Below are 6,279 nucleotides of genomic sequence, written 5' to 3'. Positions count from 1 at the left end.
AGGGTCCGAACGGTTTTGCATGGGCGCCCGAACGACCGAAACGAACCGACAAGGGAGAGCCGGGCAAACGAGCTGCACGAACGTGCACAAATCCAACCTCGGGTCACAACTTAGCATTTTTGATACGGCCCTCGCCCGAACGACCCGCCCGAACGAGTTCACACGGGCGCCCTCGAACGACCCGCCCGAACGAGTTCGCACGGGCGCCCTCAAACGACCCGCCCGAACGAGTTCACACGGGCGCCCTCAAACTACCCGCCCGAACGGTTTTGCATGGGCGCCCGAACGACCGAAACGAACCGACAAGGGAGAGCCGGGCAAACGACTCGCCCGGACGAGTCTTTACACGGCAAACGAGCCCGCTCGAACGAGTTCACATGGGCTCCGACACACGACCAAAACGAAGTCACAAGGGAGATTCGGGCAAACGGGCGGCACGATCTTTGCACGAGGCCCACCCCCCTTCACAACTTAGCATTTTTTATACGACCACGTGTGCCCTGGGTGCCGTCACACGACACGACATGACACGACCCGACCCGTTTGCACGGGCACCCACACACGACACGTCCCGACCCGCCCGAACGAAATTTGGGGTTTCCATGGGCGCACGACCCGAACGAAATTTCGGGGTTTCCGTGGGCGCACGACCCGAACGAAATTTCGGGGTTTCCGTGGGCGCACGACCCGAACAAAGCCACGAGGGAGCATCAGGCAAACGGGCCACACGAACATGCAGAGGACACACGAGCGGTCACGACTTAGCATTTTTGGCACGCCCACGTGTGCCCGGGCCCCACACACGGCACGACACGGCCCGACCGGCCTTGTGCGAGCCGACCCGACCCGCCCGAACGCGTTTGCACGGGCACCCACACACGACACGACACGACCCGACCCGAACAAAATTTGGGGTTTCCTTATATGCACAACCCGAACGAAATTTGGGGTTTCCATGGGTGCGCGACCCGAACGAAGGCACAAGGCAGCGTCGGGCAAACGGGCCGCACGAACGTGTAGAAGGCACACGGGGGGTCATGACTTAGCATTTTTGGCACTGCCCACGTGTGCCCGAGCACCCACGCACGGCACGACCCGACCCGCCCGAACAAAGGCACGACGGAGCGTCAGGCAAACAGGTCGCGCGAACGTGCAGGAGGCACACGGGTGGTCACGCCCTAACATTTTTTGCGCGGCCACATGTTCCCGAGCACCCACGCGCGGCACGGCACGACCCGACCCCACTCGACTCGCCCGAACGCGTTTGCACGGGCACCCACACACGACACGACCTGACCCGCCCGAACGGAATTTGGGGTTTCCATGTGTGCACGCCGCGAACGAAATTTGGGGTTTCCATGGGTGCACGACCCGAACGAAGGCCCGAGGGAGCGTCGGGCAAACGGGCCGCACGAATGTGCAGAAGGCACACGGGCGGTGACGACTTAGAATTTTTGGCACGGCCACGTGTGCCGGGGCACCCACACACGGCACGGCACGACCCGACCCGCCCTGGGCGAGCCGACCCGAATCGCCCGAACGAAATTTGGGGTTTCCATGGGTGTACGACCCGAACAAAGAAGGCACATGGGCAGTCATGACTTGGCATTTTCGGCACGCCCACGTGTGCCCGCGCACCCCCACACACGGCATGGCACGGGATGACCCGGCCCGCCCGAAGGAAATTTGGGGTTTGAACGGGCGCACGACCCGAACGAAGGCACGAGGGTAGGAATATCTTTGACTCTAATACATAAATATACCTGGGGTAACATGCCCTTAATATCTTCAACATTTTCTTTTGACTCTTTATAACACTTTAACATGTGCTAGGCCTATTTCAATGAGCAAGAAACTCAATGACAAATATATATATATATATATATATATATATATATATATATATATATATATATATATATATATATATATATTCTTGAATAAATACAAATATCAAAAGTACATTTATGAAGACCGAACCCAGTTACACTTTCTTCGACACCCCCTCTCAACTAGGCTGGTATTCGTATATCATTACAAGGTGTTTGGCTATTTTTCAATCTTGAATAATTCACATAAGAGAAACTGGATTGGCAACCCATCTGTTATAGCATCATATTAGCCAACATTGTTCATAGCAAGGCCTTGACTAACAGCTTTATCTCTCATAATGCCAGAGCACAATGTTGGCGAGGCCAATGGCTTATAAACACCTTGGTCATTGTCTCTAAAGGTACATACCCACCCAGGTGTTCCCTGAGTATGACCTTCCAGGACAATTCTTGTCTTGGGTTCCCATCCCTCAAAGAATATCGCTCCTCTTGCCTACTCTTGAACTTCTTCTTGGCAGGGTACCGGCCATCGATCACTTTCCCCCCTGGTTTGTCATGTCATTGCTCCCTTCGTGGAAAGTGGCCTTCTTGATATATATCAGGGCCTTTTTGTCATCTAGCTACTCCTTTGTCACCTTGTCTATCCTTCATAACACTTATCACATGGATGCTTAGTTGTACTCGCTTGTTCCCGTACTTTGATTTAGTGGCCCTTCATGTCTTCATCGTGATATTGCTCTTCATCATGACATATTTGTAGAGTTGAATCGGTTATCTGCACCTTACTATCTCCAAGGCCTTCGTAGGTGTCAAGGGTCCTTCATCTTTTAATCGTCATTATTAATGGGCAAAGAGGGTCAAAAAGACACTAAAGCATATGTTGAGAATGTATGTTATACATCAACAATGGAAGTGGGAAGAGCAATTTCCACTGGTGGAGTTTTCTTACAACAATGGGTATTAGGAATCTTTGAGGATGATTCTATTTGAGACACTATATGGGCAAAGTCGTAATACTCCTATCAGTTGGAGTGATCTAGTGAACAGGGTGTTGATTGGACCGGACATGTTGGTAGAGATGGAACAAGAAATGTAGCTTATAAAAAAGAATCTAAACATAGCACAAGAAAAGCATAAGAGCTATGTAGTTCAACACAGGGTCATGTTATAAGATAAAAAGATAATGGACCCTTGACACCTATCTTTTAAGTCGTATTAATGCAAAAATTTAATCGTCATTTGTAATCACAAATTTATCAGTTGCAGTAGTTATTTATTCTTTTTTGGTAGTTTCATATTCATTATATAAATGACTAATTTAGTAATTTATATTCATTTCATTTACTCTCATTAATAATCATTATAAACGACTAATTTAGTCATGTATTCATTTTATTTGTGTTCATCATTAATCAATATCAACTATTAATATAGTAGTTTCAGATTGATTTTATGTGTTCATTATTAATCAACACAAATTAATTAGTATGATTTTGAAACTAAATTAAAAAAATGTCATACAATGTGCATATTCATATAGTATGAAAACAAAATGTTACATATGTTAATTACAATACTAAATAATATCACGTGCAACTATAAATAATTTCAACCATAAATTATATTATATAAAATGTCAAGTATTACAATATGAGTTTCGAACTTAATATTGGTTGGACTACAATTTAGACATGAAATATTGTTTCATCACTTCAAAACATTATCACTATGTTTCCAAGGCATTGCAAGTGAATTCACCAACTTTGAAGACTTGACCATCAATCTCTATGTGTGTGTCTTATACAAGATATTGGCTCTAAGGGTATCCCTAGAATGGTTCTCTTCTTTCTCTTTTTACATTTGTTTCTCCAGTGTTATTGTTCTTCTCTTTCTTCAATTCTTGTTTCATACCATCAATATTGAGTTCCTCTCCTAAAAACAAAAGAATATACAATGTAGAGTATAAGGCATGAAAGACGATGAGTATTGGAATATAAACTAAAGTAGACTATAAAATATTTATATGACATATACCTCAACATCAACAATGTCAATGCCATTTTTCCCCATAAAAGCGAGAAACTTGAACAAGTTTTATTCAGTTGTTCCGGATAGTGGACACTATGTGGTCAAATGACCTGTATAAGCAAAGAAATTAAAACATCACCATAGAAAAGAACAAGTTAATAACTTAGTATTCAACCTTTAGGTAAATCTTAGGCACAATCAAGCCAACTAAGTTACATGCTAAAAAGCTCAGACTGTAGATAACTTGTGAAAACAAATGATTTGAGTCGTGGTGTCTGATCCCTGTCATTTTATTCACAACACATTTCATTCTCTAACACATGAAATTGGTCAAGTATATAAACAACTCGTGCTCAAATAACAACATGAAAGTAAACTTTTTTAATAGTCATGAAATTTTCTTAACATAAAATAACTAAAAGAATTTCAATTAATATCATGTAATACTAATCTTATCTTCAAGCTTTGGATGTTTAAATGGACATGATACAAAGTATTTTCAATTTAATGGTTAAAAACCAAAACAAAATCAAAGGAAACGTTCAAAATACAATCAAACAATAAAGACGGAATATCATGGAATGGACATTGCAATTATAAAATATATGTTTACCTGTGCAATGATGTCTTGTCTAGCATTCCTAAAACATTTGTTTTACCAAAATAACTATGAGGTGAAAGAATAACAACATTAAAAATCATAGGAATCCCTACAAGAAACATTTCCAAAGTTGATGACGCAGGTGCCTAAAGGATCTCCAACAACAAATGAATCATATCCAAGACATGCTCTACATTGTCTCCCCATCCTTTTTTCAATCCCATTTCCTATAACCTGTCCACACCAGAGTCAAGTAACAATCAAATGAAGGCATTGGCATTTTTTTATTATCTTTTATATCTATAAACTTTGAATCTGATTTATTTTAGGAACATATTAATTCATATTTAAAGTCTTCCTGTCATGAGAAGGTATCAATCAAGTAGGACAACAGAAAAATCGACCTTAATGAGGTAGGAAAAAAAATATATGAAAAATAAAAAACCATATATTACTTGTGTTCAAACTTTGTATATGGTGTATTCTTAGGCAAATTTTTAAGATGTTCCTCTGCCTTTACCAAAGAAGATTGTAGCTTGGTTAAACTCTATATCCTTTCATTCATTATCAATTTCTACAAAATAAATGCCACACATTATTCTTTCCCATTTCACAAGATGATACAAATGATAAATTGAAAGTCACATAAAACCAAGAGAAAACCATTTTCTAACCAAAACAAACAAACAAACAATGCCTCTAATAAAACTTTACACCTTAGAAATTACTCTACCATGTACTTAGGCTAAAGGTGAGATTATTTGAATCATCTTTAGGTCATACTTAATGGGATATTCATATGTTTACCATGATGTAAATTTGGTGTTAAAAGCAATATATAAATCCAGGTTATTATCATTTCCACTATTGGTCCATTCTTAACTAGTTGTACCCCATAGTATCCTTTTTGCATGTTATCTCCACATACCCACCAAAAATATCAAATATGGCAAAAAAATGTAATTTTTTAAATGTTTTTAAAACTATATCATTTACACACCCTTCTAACGTATCCAACCAAATGTACCCACTTGAATTTCTTCTTTCATATTTATTTACATCCTAAAAAATATCCATTTCAAAAACCAAGACAACCCCAATATCTTCGGATCCTAACACTCATCCATATTTGCTACAAACCATAGGAATTAATACTCTCTTACAATTAAAATTGTTAAAGTACAATTGTTTGACAAAGAATAAGGAATGTTAAGAGAACAATAATTCTCTCACAAGTAATTACCAAGATCAGAAATTCAACTTTCAATCAAATTTCAACACTCATTTGGAACCAATGATATGACTTGTACATTCAACATTCTTATATATAAATAATACTTGTCCTATTATGGATATTACCATATTCCAGATATTCTGAATATTTGTGAGTATATGAACCTTATCTGTTACAAACTCATTGAAACCTACCAAATATTCAAGAGAATTAGCAGCTCTTTGATGATAACATCCAACTTTTGCATCATGGGGAGACCAAAGAAACGTTGCTTCGTTGGATTAACTATACAAGGACAGAGCATGATCTATCAAGGCTCTCAATTGCAACCTGACTTTATACATTTGTTCCAGGTTGGATGCGTACAAAGTCCAAGCTGAGTTTAAGCTTCATATTTCTCTCTTGCAATTTTCATTAAGTAAATTATTTGTCTTTTATTGGCCCGCAAGATTCTAGAGCCTTATCTATGGATTTTTACTTAAATGACTACTCTGAAATTTATTAGATTTATTTAAGAAATCTTACACCTATTATTTAAATTTAAAATCTCTTCATCGATTAGTGTTAGCGAGGGTGTCTTTGCA

General features: G+C 40.2%; 1 long non-coding RNA gene across 2 annotated transcripts in view; it reads right to left on the bottom strand.

Moving 5' to 3' along the window:
- Positions 1-4,412: 4,412 nt before the first annotated feature.
- Positions 4,413-6,279, bottom strand: part of LOC149154758 (uncharacterized) — a 33,403-nt gene continuing 31,536 nt past the window's right edge. Inside the window, exon 4 of one of the 2 annotated variants that reach the window (XR_016262476.1) lies at positions 4,413-4,695. This is a non-coding gene — a long non-coding RNA (uncharacterized LOC149154758). The remainder of the gene's footprint in view (positions 4,696-6,279) is intronic. The other variant, XR_016262477.1, reaches the window with a different exon arrangement.

This window comes from Pinus tabuliformis, chromosome 9 (genome assembly GCF_031772625.1).
Source record: "Pinus tabuliformis cultivar Carrire ecotype Pingquan chromosome 9, CPIR1, whole genome shotgun sequence".
In the NCBI taxonomy this organism is placed as follows: Eukaryota; Viridiplantae; Streptophyta; class Pinopsida; order Pinales; family Pinaceae; genus Pinus; species Pinus tabuliformis.
This window is presented reverse-complemented; position numbering and strand designations above follow the sequence as displayed.